Source organism: Aulostomus chinensis, chromosome 17 (assembly GCF_037954235.1).
Source record: "Aulostomus chinensis isolate RoL2024-O1b breed Wild chromosome 17, RoL_Achi_v1.0, whole genome shotgun sequence".
Lineage (NCBI taxonomy): Eukaryota > Metazoa > Chordata > Actinopteri > Syngnathiformes > Aulostomidae > Aulostomus > Aulostomus chinensis.
In genome coordinates this window covers 25,051,572-25,065,597 of record NC_141336.1, presented here as the reverse complement: position 1 = coordinate 25,065,597, position 14,026 = coordinate 25,051,572, and the positions used below count along the sequence as shown (strand labels likewise).

General features: G+C 47.0%; 1 long non-coding RNA gene across 1 annotated transcript; it reads right to left on the bottom strand.

The window, feature by feature from the left end:
• Positions 1-248: 248 nt before the first annotated feature.
• Positions 249-3,014, bottom strand: LOC147246911 (uncharacterized). Its single transcript, XR_015109739.1, has 3 exons — positions 2,623-3,014; positions 1,307-1,525; positions 249-1,172 (listed from the first exon to the last, which is right to left on the bottom strand). It is a non-coding gene; the product is annotated as an uncharacterized LOC147246911 (long non-coding RNA).
• Between the last annotated feature and the right edge of the window lie 11,012 nt (positions 3,015-14,026).

Below are 14,026 nucleotides of genomic sequence, written 5' to 3'. Positions count from 1 at the left end.
ATTGCCTCAGAGGGTTCCAAAAGCTGCGCGTGAAGAGGAAGTTGATCAACCTGCCACATCCAGTAGGAGTGAACTAATAGTGAACGATAATGAACTTTGTTTTCCACCTCAGCTGTCCTGCAGTCATGAGTCAGTACTTCAGCTCCTGGGGTACTTGGTTCCTGTGTGTCACCTCTGAGTTCTGAGCGACTCCTGGACTGTGACTGAGAACAGCGAGTGTGAGATGATTAAACGCTCTGGACCAGCTGGTGACAACTCACAGCAAAAACACACACCCATATCAGCAAAATACCAAAATCAGATTACACTACTTTAAGAATCCTTCACAACTGAATTAATGATTAATTAATCATGGTTTTTTTAGTCTCCCCACAGAGACACAACATTAAATCTGCACATGAAATGGAGAGATGAGAGTTTCCTTTGATACTTTATGCATGTCAAAATACTCTCGCACAAAAGCACTTCTGCTACGGTCCCTGCTGCTATTGGAATGACTTCAGATATACAGATTAAAAAAAAGAAGAAGAAATAAAAAGTGGGACACCAGGCCTGGTCTCCTCCAACGAAAAGCTAATTGTCAGCCTCAGTAGTTTTGCTGTGAGAGCAGGGTTTTTCAGGAACTTCAGGCTGGCAAGTAAAGGTCGCCGGCAGGAGCTGATGGATGTTCCCTGGGCGTGGAGCAGAGATTTTACTATCACTATCAATAATTGATGCTGCTATTTCTCCTCTCTGCTGCTGGAAGAGCACAGACTTTTTACTTGAGCAAATTCTTTACTTCTGACCCACGACAAGGAGGACGATGACCCTGGAGGAGGACGATGTCCCTGGAGGAGGACGATGTCCCTGGAGGAGGACGATGACCCTGGAGGAGGACGATGACCCTGGAGGAGGACGATGACCCTGGAGGAGGACGATGTCCCTGGAGGAGGACGATGTCCCTGGAGGAGGACGATGACCCTGGAGGAGGACGATGTCCCTGGAGGAGGACGATGACCCTGGAGGAGGATGATTGGAGTCACATTCTCCAGCTTGTAGATCGTGTACCATCACTGATGAAGCTAAGAAAGTTGATTGGATTGATTTTTTTTGGGGGCTGAAAAATCTTGACACTGATGCTCTGACTTTAGCTGCTTCTCTGTTCAGGCAGGCCAAGAGAGGCCCTACAGGTCCTGCCAAGAACAAAACTAGCATTTCAATACTTCAATCTGTTGGTTTTTTTTCTAGTTAATCAATATGTGATATGGATCTGCTGGTATTGATGTACTCATGTGAAATGAGGAGGCCAGACATCGCTGCTCCGTACCAAAGACAAGTCGTGTCATGGACAATATCCCACGGCAACCTCTCCACCGTTCGCGACTGATGGAGGCGCGTGCGATCCTGACGGAATTGGTTTTGTTTGAAGTTAAAGTAGAATGTCAGCTCTTTTTTTCTTTCCTCCATCACAAGATAGTGATACTGCAGTGATTTCTTCTCCTTCTTTTGGGAGCGTTCAGTTCTCCGGCTGTAGGTGGGAGGTATTCTGAGGAGGGAAAGTGAAATATTGCTTTAAGCCTCATAGAAAGAAAAACTGACAGGCAGAAAGCAGCAGTGGGCTGCTGAGTACACGAGTATCAACATGAAAAGCAGAGGAAATAAAGGTGTCCCTGCGGCTCGGCGGAAATTAAACAGAAGATGGTGAGAAACTGACGCAAAAAAACGGCGGGACTTTTTATTCACTCTAACGGGGAAATCAGAGTGGTGTCTATTGCGAGTGCCATGAAGGTGTTACATAACATTCCCTGGCAGACACTTTGTCCACAAGGCCTCAGAATATGTGCATTCCATCTAAAAGTGGGACGGAAGCCAACGCTTGAAAATGCACCACAACCGCTGACACAAACCCAGCCTCACGCCTTGCCGACACTCTTGGCTGTGTCTCTGTATGACCCTGCGTAAACCACGAGGAGAAGCAGAAGCGGTTATGTCAACCACTCCCTATTCACAAATTCACAAATTCAAAAAAATGACATTTTTTAATAAAAAGAATTGTGAAGAAAATTGGAATATCGATAATGTAAGATAATATACACCACGACTAAAACTGATGACAAACGTTTGAAATAATTGCCCCGACATGGACGGACGACATTAAAAGGAGTTTAATCTCACAACACATTGATATTATAAAACAGGACACAGCAGCAGTTGCACCTGGTGGCCTTCAAGAACAAATAATGGGAAGAGCTGCAGGAGACGGAGATGCAGAGGCAGTGCTGTGTGGATGTGATTTAATCAAGGTAAACACAATGGATGCCTCAGCTGAACGGCTCCGGCTGAGCGGCTTTAAAACGTATCTGTCCTGCTGCCTTCAGATGGATCGAGGGAGTTGTTGGACCTGAGTGCTGTGTTTTATACGGTGATATACTGTAAGTGCTGTGGGCAACAGACACTGCAGCATAAGAAGCAGTCGGCGCTGGAAGCAGGCCATCAGGAGAAGGACTTGAGTGATGAAGAGCTGGATGCCGTTCAGAGGAAGGAGTACTGGTAGGACTGAGAGTCTAAAACCTGAGCAGCAGGCCGGTGACAGGGGCCACGCCTGGATGTCTTTAAAGAAAAGTGTATGATGAACTCACTGACATGTTTGTTTCCACCTGCATCACTTTGTGGCTCCAGAACGCAGGAAGAGCCAGCTGTGTTGATGTAGCTTGAAGCCAATGGAGACTGGCGGCTGTCAACACCTTGACTGTTCAAAAATGTCAGTTTCCTCTCCAGGTCATCATGCAGGTCGTCTCAGTCCAGATGTATGATCAGTAATCCACAAACACTCGGACTGGAGCTGAAACCCTACTAGCACACTTCCTGCTAGGAGCTTGTGTCTCTGTCTTTGGTTGGTTTAGCCGTTTGTTAGTAGATGGTTGCCAGGGTGACCGTTAGCTTCAAGCTACACATACGTGGCTGGCTCCTTCTGCTTTCTGGAGTCACAAAGAAGTGATGCAGGAGGGAAATTATTTTTTAAAGTAAAATAATACAATAAGCACATTAAAAGCCCTCAGTTGACACCTAGAAGACAGGTGTCTGACGAGAGGGGGCTTCAGAGGGGAAGTGTTGAGATTGTGGTTGTTCAGCAGCAAAGATACGTATCTGGGAGTACAACCTGAGAGACTGAAACAAGCCAAGTGTTCGTTTGGAAGAAAAAGTGTGATGAAAGTATGTCTGAAGCTCAAACTTGCATTTCTCCATGGGAAAGTTGAAGATGTGGCAGATATTCTCTCTGAATGAGTCACCATCCAGCAGACGATATCCCACACAACCTGCCAAGAATCTAATTACGAAGAGTCAAGTGCATGTCTTCGCCTTCGGCTCTCTCCTTCCCCGCCCGCAGTGCTCGACTCAACCCCTCTCCCCTCGCCCTCCTCACGTCTCTCACACACCCTCTAACTCTCACACTCATAGCTGTTCTTTCTGATTTTGATCTCCCTCTTTAGACTCTTACCGCCCCGATCCTCCAGCTCTGATATCGTTACATAGACGTTTAGCTCCTGTTCTCCTCCACCGGAGTAGCAAAGCATGACAATCTCCTCCGAAGAGCTGAGAGGTTTTCGCTGCATGTTTGCAGTTCCTCCATTTCTCAGGATTGCTGCCACTCGTCTTCCTGTGCTCCTCTCCTCCCGCGCCGATTCAGTGTCCCTGTCTGTCCTCCCTTCCTCCCTCCTCTGCAGCCTGAAGGCAGACATCACCAACTTTCACCCTCCCGACTCTGTCCATCCTCCTGCCCTTCATCCTATAGTCGTATACTGTATATTTCTAGTGTACAGCACCGTGTTAACATCTGGCAGGACTTTTGGATTTCCCATATTTTAGTCCTCCTTGGTGCAACATGTCGCATTGACAGAGATACTGCACTTAGTTACACTGGTTCTGTCTGTACATGACACTGATAACCAGGAAACAAATGCTGCATGACGTCATTCAATTACTTCAAATTCAAAACATCGAACAGTCCTTACTCATGAAAGTACTTTTTTCAGAATGCGTCCAATAGCTTTTGATTTTGCATGTCACAATGGCAGCATGCAATGTGTTATAATGAGAGGTTCCAGAAGCCAGCAAGAGGAGAGATGAGCTGGTGCCTGGAGCTGCCAGCGTCCCGCCTGGCAGCACCACTGGAAACACTTCCTGTTCCGTCATGGCAGAGGCAAAGATTAACTGCGGCTAATTTAGCTTTCTAATACTGAATAACCTGATCTAGTCACATGACATCAGATGGCTTCAGCTGTTCACCGTTGTCTTCTAGCCTTTGGTGTCGGGTGGTTTGTTCCGTAGAAGCATGAGAGAAGTGACCCACACAAACACTTGGGGTGAAGGGAGACACTGCTGGGCAGGTGATTGGCTGAACCACTGGCCAATCACCATCCATCACCAGCAAATGTCAACCAATCAGTAAACAGTAGGTGCTCAGTCAGAGTTCCCTCCCTGATGGACCTTTGTTGAGAAATCAATGATGGACGCAACCCTGCAGGATCAATTTTCTAGCCATCTCCTTAAAACACAGTCTACACTCTCGTGAAACTACAGAGGACGAGTAACCCCCCCCCCCCCCCCCACACACACACACACACACACCCTACATACTGTACAAGATCAAGGATCTAAATGTGTTTACAGCCTTTGTCACATTAAGTCCCCCAGCGCCCCCCCCCCCCCACTGCTCCTGTCACTGCTAACTAGTTTTAATTGCCAGATGAAACAGAAATGCCACAAACATCGTCTTCATAAAGCACAGAGTTCCTCCACATTTGAAAGCAAACAGCCAAAAGGCTGATGGGAAGCATGAATCACACCGATGAGACTCAGAGTCGCCTCCAAGACTCAGCCACTTTATTTGATAAATCTCCTCTCCTCTCTGTGTGACAAGCACACACACACACACACACACACACACACACACACACACACACACTTGCACAGATATCCTTATTAGGACATTCCACCGACCTCTGCTCATGTGGACAGCCGAACCTGAGCCCTGATCCTCGTTCTAACCTTGTATTCACTCCTGAACTCTGATTCTAAGCAAGAACTCAGAAATTATTTTGATGTTTGGTCCCCAGGAGGACAGGAGGTCCTGAGGTTATAAGGTTATACAGCCCCCCCCCCAAAAAAACAACAACAACAACAACAAAAACAAAAACGGTCTCCAACAGGTAACAAAAACAGACTATGAAACAGTTTCTGCCCACCAGCCATAACTTCCGTCATGGTGCAACCAAAGCAAAGCTGTTGTATACTCATGAGTGTGAATGTGGATGGGAGGGATGTGTGTGAGGGTTTCTGCACTTTTTAACATCTAACCCTAAAAAGGTACTTCCTTCTTAAATTGATGTCTTTTTCTGCACTGAACAAGGACTGCACTTAATTTCATTGTACCTGTTACAATGGCAAATAAAGTACAGATACAGGTACAAGAACCAGTCGCACACATCGAGAGCGGGGGGGGGGGGGCAGCATAGAATCTATTGTGTTTTTATTTTTATTCAAAATCAATGAATGAGAAAGGTTGCCACCTGCTGTCCCCACACGGAACCTCCGACTATCCTCGACAAAACCCAGTCAGAGACGCTCACACACAGAGTTTCCTTCACTTCAGAGGACAGTTCATCAACGTGCATTCATGCCCTGGAGCGCTCGTGTCCTGGCTGAACTACAGTTCTGCAATAAATCAGATCTTCGCCCTAAAACAATCATTTCTCTGGAGGAGCATGCTTTTTGTCCCCAAAAGGCAGGCGAATATCCCCGATGTAAGCAGCTACATGTCCTCGCAACATAAGGAATACCTGGTGCACACACACACGCACCATGCCCCAGTGGCGTATCTTTGCACACCCACGATATCCAATTAGTGTCAGCGTCTGCTTTGCTCTGACTTCAGTGCAGCGTGGACCTCTGCTGCCGCAGCCCCACTGGTCCCACTGAGCAAGACAAAATCCATCAATTTACCAACTGGACTGAATCCATTTTCAAATGTCTCCCTCTGTCTCGCTTCCTCTCAGTAAATCCCTCTCGTGTTTGAACAGCTGAGCGGCTTTAGACTTTTTGTCGAGATGTTCTCGACGAGTGTTTAGTGCTGTAAAAGGTCACGGTCATTCCAGCTCCCAGGCAGAGAACCAGGTTATTATCAGAGTTCAGTCCTCACGGTGATGACGAAGTTCTGGACCGCTGAGCTGAAGTCTGAAGTTTAATCAACCCTGAAGGGCTTCTATGCATTTCAGTTGGTAGAGTGAGGGGACGCCACTCAGGGGGAGCTGTTGGAACTAAATACCCCGCTAACAATGATCTACATTCATGTGGAGCTTCTTCTCTTCAACAACATGCCAGTTTTTTGGGAAATGCGATTCTTGTCCACCGAGGTTAGAGCCAAGCAGACGGAGACACTTCTCTCCTCCCTGCAGCGTTGGGGAGCTCCAGGCCTTCACCAGGCGGCTGACGCCAGTGAGCTTAGCTGCTAACAAGCCATATCTTTTTAATGTGGTCAAATGTACAGTTTCCATGGAGGGCTTTCACTATTTCCTGTTTTATTTTGAAAAATTCTGCTCGAATTTGCTGTTGGACTCCCTCACCTGCTCATTTTCATCGTCTCATTCGTTCTTTAGTAGCTGTTGCTTAGTTACCAATCAATCGGTCCAGCGTTAATTTTTCTCGCACTTTTCAAACTAACGAGTTGAAATTCAAGCTGTTTTACCAAGGATTAACCAAACAGAAGAAAAATAGATTCGGGGACTAAATGCAGCGGAGAGACGAATGAAGGGACGACATAAACACACGCACCAGAGACAACGACAAAGACACGATTCAAATATAAATAGAGGCCAAAAGCAGAAAATAAAATATGCTGTTACAATGATCAAATATCGCGCAAGAAGCGACTTATTTATTGTGGAACTGTTTGAATGGATCATCAAAATAAAATGAATGATGATAAAATAGATTAGAACATGAACTGGAGAGCCTTCATACGTGACAGAACAATGAAGAACCCTCCAGGCTGAATAGATGATGTTTTAATTGAAGTTTCTCTCAGAAGTCTCCTCTTGCTTCTCTTGACATTTTAAAGTTTTGCTTTTACGTCGTTTGAACTCGTTATTTTCTTCTCTGACTCTTTTGATTTGAATTCCTTGTCTTATTAAAATTTGGGAACTTTTTGCTGTTTCATCCCTTTTCTTTGTTGTTTTCTTCACGCAAACCAAACAGCATCCTGTGTGTGTGTGTGTGTGTGTGTGTGTGGGGGGGGTCACTGTGACTTGAGCGCCTGATAAATAACTTGCATTTCCAAATAAAAGTTCCTCTAAACAGTGCAGAGTGACAGTCTGACATGCTAAGAGGGATCAGCTAACGACGGATCCCCATGCAGCGGCGGCGGGGTCTCATCTCCAGCCCCCCGCCGTGCTGCTGTCAGTAGCTGTCTCTTCTTTGTTTCCACTTGTCAGCTCTCCAGAGCGAACCAGAGGGAAACACTTCCAGATGAATGTGAGAGTCTGTCCAGGCTGAAGTTAGCGCTGCATCACTCGCCCCCTTCCTCACTCCCACACTTCCCTCTTACTTTTCCTCCCTTTTGTGTACCAAAGTGTGGAAAGTTCTGCTCGGGAAAGAGATTCCGTGTAGGGACGAGCTTTTATTTTAAAACTTTATTTCGGTACTTAAAAAAAAATAAAAAAATCCCCAAACATTTGAGACACTTGCTGCATTAAAAATATGTTGTATCAGTATTTACCTTTAGCCATAACTAATTTTAGTTTCAGAAGTAAGTGCTTTAATTATTTTCTTACCACTTTCTGATACATCAGCAGTTCAACTGCTGGCACAGAAGGAACATCGTTCATGAGCGTCAACGACAGACGAAGGAAGAACTCGGAGATAAAAAAGTCGGTCCCTGATACTGAGGCACTATTAATGTTTACTAGCTTCCATCTGTCTCCCATTCCAGAAACTACAATCAATCATAACAAATTAGACAAATGAAAGTGGTTGTTTTCTCAGTGTACGGAACTGGAACACCAAATTAACTCATTACTGAGACCAGCAGGTTGTGGGAGCGTCCGCAGCTGTGAGGCCGAACCCACGTGGAGAACAAATGAAGGAGCACTTCGAAGAAGTTTTGATAAAAGACTTAAAAATCTGACTTCTGCATGGGCTTTGTCTTTGTCTCTGTGGACCATCCAAACTCCACAAGACCACCACGGCAGGAGGCTGCAGCAGTGACGGCCACTCAAACAGAACTGACAAGGGAAGTTTCTCATCCTACCTGCTGCCTCCTGCTGTCCCACCGTTTATGGAGACAGCAGAGCTCCAGAATCAGGACCAGGAGGCGGTGAACCAGGATGAGGGGGCATGGGTGTTGTCCAGCTGGGATGTAGTCCTCCATTTCTGTCGGACAGCAGGGGGAATCGGTTGTAGAGGCCAAACTGCGTTGAAGATAGAGTTTTACAAGGTGTACAGTTGAAATTGAGCACATTCACAACTTGAAAACACTTCCAAACTTTCAATACGAACCCTGATATTTACTTTTTGTTTTCGTGTTTCAGCTGTGAGCGCCTCTGTGGACCCTTCACTAAAAAGAAAGACAAATGCAGTTGAAGAGCTGTTGCCGTCTCTGGTGTCCTGATAACAAGCTGCCCTAGTTTCACAGTGACAGACCAGTTATTCCCAGAAAGCAGCGGGGTGGATGTCAGATTGGTGGGAGCCTCACCGAGCTACAGTAGAACTGGGCGGCTGATCTGAAGGCAGAAAAACATGAAACGAGACAGATTTCAGAATCAGACACAAACAACGCCAGAGTGGAGTCAGGAATACAGCCACAGACAAAACAGGAGTGGAGCTGAGAGGGAAGCCACGTTGAGAAGTTCGCTGTGATGGTTAAACTCAGTCGTTATCTGCTCACCTCCATGCTGATGGAAGGTCGCTGACCTGTGACAGGTCACAAAACACTGCTGGAGCCTCACAGGACACTCTCCCAAACAGTTGGAGGAAATCGTAAGAATACGCAATGAAACCATAAAATGGCTGCTCGTCTGCAGTCATCGTCCTGCCTCGTTGTTTCAAACACGTCACTGACGCCATGTTTCAGCCAAATGTGTGTAAGTATAAATGCATATCTACATATTTAGTGAGTGAGAATTTTCCCGATGTTCTTCCCCCTGTGTTGATGAGACCAGACCTATTTTTCAACTCCAGTAAATCAGGTTTGGGCCGCCGTGGCCTTCAGCGCTGGTACTTGTTATTGTTGATGTATGTTGGAGCTCGACTATGAGCAACAGTACTGCAAATGAATTCCAGCTGCATCTCGATGTTATTGATTTTATTCCATAAATCATATTTGAAGGTCAGGTTCAGAAATGTGATGCAGCCAAAATTCCGATCAGTATTTATTTATTTATTTGTTTGTTTTATTTGTACAGTTCCTGAGCGCAGTAACACTCAGCTGAGTGTTACCAGCAAGTTACTGGAGAAACTGAGTGTAGATTTCAGTGGTGTGTTGGTGCAGCCTTGTGTATCACTTCCAGCAGAGCCTCGTCCTCCTGCTGGCTGACCTCCACCCCGTTCTCCTCTCACCAGAACTCACCGTATCTAATCAGCCCTCATCGAATATTCAGCCCCTGCTTCACTAAACTGTGATGAAACAGAAAACCGCAAGAGTTTATGATCCAGTTAGCAGCTGTCAGATTAATGGCTAATCTGAAGAGTGCTAAATTAGTTGCAGTGGAGCAACAGACGGCAGCAAATAAAATACCTGGAGCCGTTAACACGGGAGCGCAAACTGCCTGTCAGAGAGATTTACACTCACGGGGAGGTTTTAGGTTGTTGGACGGCCATCTTGAAGCACAAATATCTAGATGACTCTGACCTTTGACCACCAAAATCTTCTCAGCTCATCCTCGAGTCCTTGTGCACGTTTGAGGAAAATCTGAGGAGATTCCCCCCAGACCCTCTAGAGATATTCATGAGAAGTGTGTCAGACAGACAACCTGGAACAAAGCGCCTCCAGCCAGGCTTTCACCAGCACATTAGCATAATAAACGTGAGAGCACACTAATTACCAACAAGCCGTCACACAACAGGCAATTTATGAGTGTATTTCATAATTCTGGCTGCCATCACTTGCCTGTAGTGTTTGTTGCATCTGCTTCACATAGAGCAGGTGTTGAGAGTGAAAACAGAACATCGCCTGCAGCCTGATCAGAAATCCTCCATCTATCCACCTCCCAACATTGAACCCTGAGCATGATGTTCTTCCCTTTGAACTCACGGCGATGAAAAAGAGCTTCCTGTTTGGAAACACACCTGTAGATCTCAGTCGCATCCTCACACAGAGACTGTGATCCGCCCAGCAGCTTCGGTCCTCGCGGTAATCAGACGTGATACCACTGCAATCTCTCTGTTCAAGGGGAGCACGTGGAGATGGAAGCGCCGGTGCAGAGTAGACACACCAGGGGGGCGCCAGTGAGGGTGGGGAGTGAGAGAGAGAGAGAGAGAGAGTGAGAGAGAGAGAGAGAGAGAGAGAGCAAAGTAAATCACTGAGGGGAATGAGAGGAACTTGAGAGAATCCCCTCTGTAACTGGAAATGTTGCAGATATTTCGACTTCTCACGTGCTGTAAACAGACGACCACATTAACGTAATCAGCACTTGAAGACGGTTTCATACCAAACTGACCGAACTCTAAAGTTTACACACTGGACACACACACACACACACACATTCTTCATGCTACATTGCACCATGTTGCAGTGACAGAGAGGGACATTTGAGAAGCTACTGGAAGCCATGATGTCATCACTGATACATCTACTCAAGCCAAGTGTGTGTGTGTGTGTGTGTGTGTGTGAGAGAGAGAGAGAGAGAGATTGAACTGGATGACACACAATGCACAGAACATTACGATACACCAGATTTACCTCAAAGTCAAAGTGTGTTGAAGATCTGGAGATGAAGGGTTCACACCATCATAGACACACAAATATTAGAACCTAGAAACCCAGGAGGAGGAGGTGGTGGTGGTGCTTCTCTTCCTCCAGTCAAACGTCGTGTGTGCCAACCGCCCACTGACACCCATCCATCCATCACACCATCACGCTCCCTCTCAGCCGCTCACTCATTTCTTCCTCCTTTAAATTACATCCGTCCTGCATCATTTCAGTGGAATGGTGACTACTTAGATCATTCAATTATTACAATGCCATTCACTTTATGACAAATAAATGCCTTTATTTTGGATTTTTTTCACCTTTTTTCACACCTCCAGCTTTTTATATGATATTCTATGATAAGGTTCCCAAAGCAAAGAAGACACAGTGACAGGAGATGTTCAGTCAGGAAGCGGGAGAAGGTTTGCATACATTTGTGTTTGTGGCAGAGAAAAAGAGGGAATTACTAAATAAACCTGATATTTTATGAAGCAAAGAGGAGTCGGTCTGCTCAAGGGGGAGGTGAGAGAGAGCCCCGCCCACCAGCCACCTGGCAGCACAGGTGGACATTTGGTCGGTTTTTCCTCCCTCTTTCGTTTCCTTATTTTCCTCTCCTTTCCCTCGCCCCTCCATTTTTCTCATGCTGTTAGGTGGGGGGTGGGTAGGGGGGCAGCCCCTGAAGACCAGGATCATCAATGACATCATCCAATAAAAATGCTTCATACGACACCCCCCCCCCCCCCGCCCAGTGACTGGCTGAGTCACTTCCCATCCTTGCCCTGGAACAGCATTCGCTTCAGCGATGCAGGAGTGGACAGACAATCATCTGACACCCAACAACAGGTGACGAACGGAGGCGAAGACCTTCTGTCTCGAGTCGGTCGCAGTTCGCCTGCAGAGCTTCACCGTGGGGAAAGCACTACAACTGACAGCAATTAGCCAACTCATTTTACAGGAGTGATAGTTTGCATGAGCATCAGAAGGGGAGGTAATGAGCGGTGGAGGAGCTGTTCCTCATTACTGGAGCGTCCTCGGGGTTCGCCCTGCTACCGTCACCAAAGCTTTAATCAGTTAAATACTCACATTCCCCACAAGATTTGCCGCTTTCATGTTTTATCGCCTCTTTCTGGTTCAAGATGAGTTCACTGTTTTCCATAAATGTGTGTGCGAGTGTGTGTGTGTGTGTGTGTGTGTGTGTGAGTGCGTGCTTGTTTACTCTCCATGTGCGTTTGTGTGCAATGTAAATGCCTGTACGACATCTCACACAGCCTTCAGGGTCAAAGGTGACAACACAAACCTTTGCTGTGTGTGCACAAGTCAAAACACACAACGCCGTGCTCAGGGACGCCATCATTAACTAGACAGGGTCAGTAGATGGTGCTCTGATGGGTTATATCCTCAAGTGACCCTCCTCCCGCCGGTCAGCCTGTGGTGAACCACCTTCATAGTACAGGGAGGCCCAGGTGGACCCTGAGAAATGCAGACACCAGTGTCCTCTGGAATATGTGGATAATTTGATTCACACAAATATCCATCCATCCATCCACCCATCCCTTCATCTTCCCCCTCTTCTCCTGTTGAGGGTGGGGGGGTGGAGCCTATCCCAGCAGCCTTCCCCCTGGACAGGTCGCCAGTCCATGGCAGGGCCAACACATAGAGACAGACAACCATTGGCTCTCCCAGCCACGCCTACGGTCAATTTAGAGTCTGGATTAACCTGGTCCCTCTTGATGTCTTTGGACTGTGGAGGAAGCTGGAGTACCAGAGAGAACCCAGCAGGAACAGGGAGAACATGGAGACTCACCCAGAAAGACCCCGTGCTGCAGCCGGGGCTCCACCCACAACCTTCTTGCTGGGGGGCCACAGTGATGACCACACAAATATCTACAACCCTCATTTACAACGTGTGGACAGCACCTCTTCATGTTCACCACACAAGGAGTAAACTGATACAATGAATAAAGAGTGTTTGTGTGAGACAATCCCTGGTTCTTTAGTGACGGCTTATCTCACCAGACTAGAAGATCTGATCTAATCAATGAGACCAGCACAAAGCCTTCCGCCTGCGATCAGATCAGATCCAGCAGCTCTCCTTCAGTTAAAGTACTTCAAGTTTGTGTTAATCTGGCTACATCTCAGCATGGCTGTACAGCCGGGGATGACTGGGGACAAATTAGACAAGAGGTGGAGGCCAAACGATGTCACACTCGTTCCTGTGCACATCCAGAACCTGTGGTGTGAATGATGCGCAAACTCACTCTTTCCCTGCAGAGGTTTTTAAAAATAGTTGCCAGCCGCCTCCAATGGTTTTGAACATTAACGCTAACCCCTCAAGAGCCCCAGAATGTTTTTGTGCGGTGATGAAAAAACTGAGCCTGCCAGACCAGCAAAGCCTCCATCTTCATTGAGAAGAATGATTTCCTTGGCAGTGCAACACTTGAATGCGGGTGTCTTTCATAAAGCCATTTTCAGACAACCAGAGAATCCGTCCTCCTCCCCTCTGCCCGACCACAGAGCTCCTAGTGGGCCTGGTGCAGCAGCGCAGTATCCCACCGTGTCTCGGTTGAATGCAGCATTTCTCTGGAGCAACCTTGCTAACCTCAAGGCCTCAAAACTAGAAGTTGAACTGGTAGAACCCAGTGGTTCAGTCTCTCATCCACTTTAAACAGCTTCCACTTGTGATGAGTGGTCACTTGAGAAATCTGATCACCTGAGCCAACCCCACTACACCTGCACCGCTAAGCCAATCAGGAAACCCGGAAGAGCACCCCAGTCTGGTGAAAAAAGCTGCGTCCGAATTGCCAAGTAGGTCTGGTCGTAGGTCTCAGAGCAGGTCCTAGGCTGTCTGAAACCACAACTGCCGCGAGCAGCGACCTACTTTGCAACCTAAATTCCAGCCTAAACACGCCCACACTGTAGGTCGGTTCAGGTGCATCCTACGGAGGAACCTATGGCCCACAATGCACCACGGACTTCTTCTTCGTCCCCTAAAAACTTGTGGACACGCAAGCCAAGTTTGCGCCACCAACAGTCTCCCATTCTGATGCAACACGAACGTTTATAGTTGTTGATGACTAAAGGTGT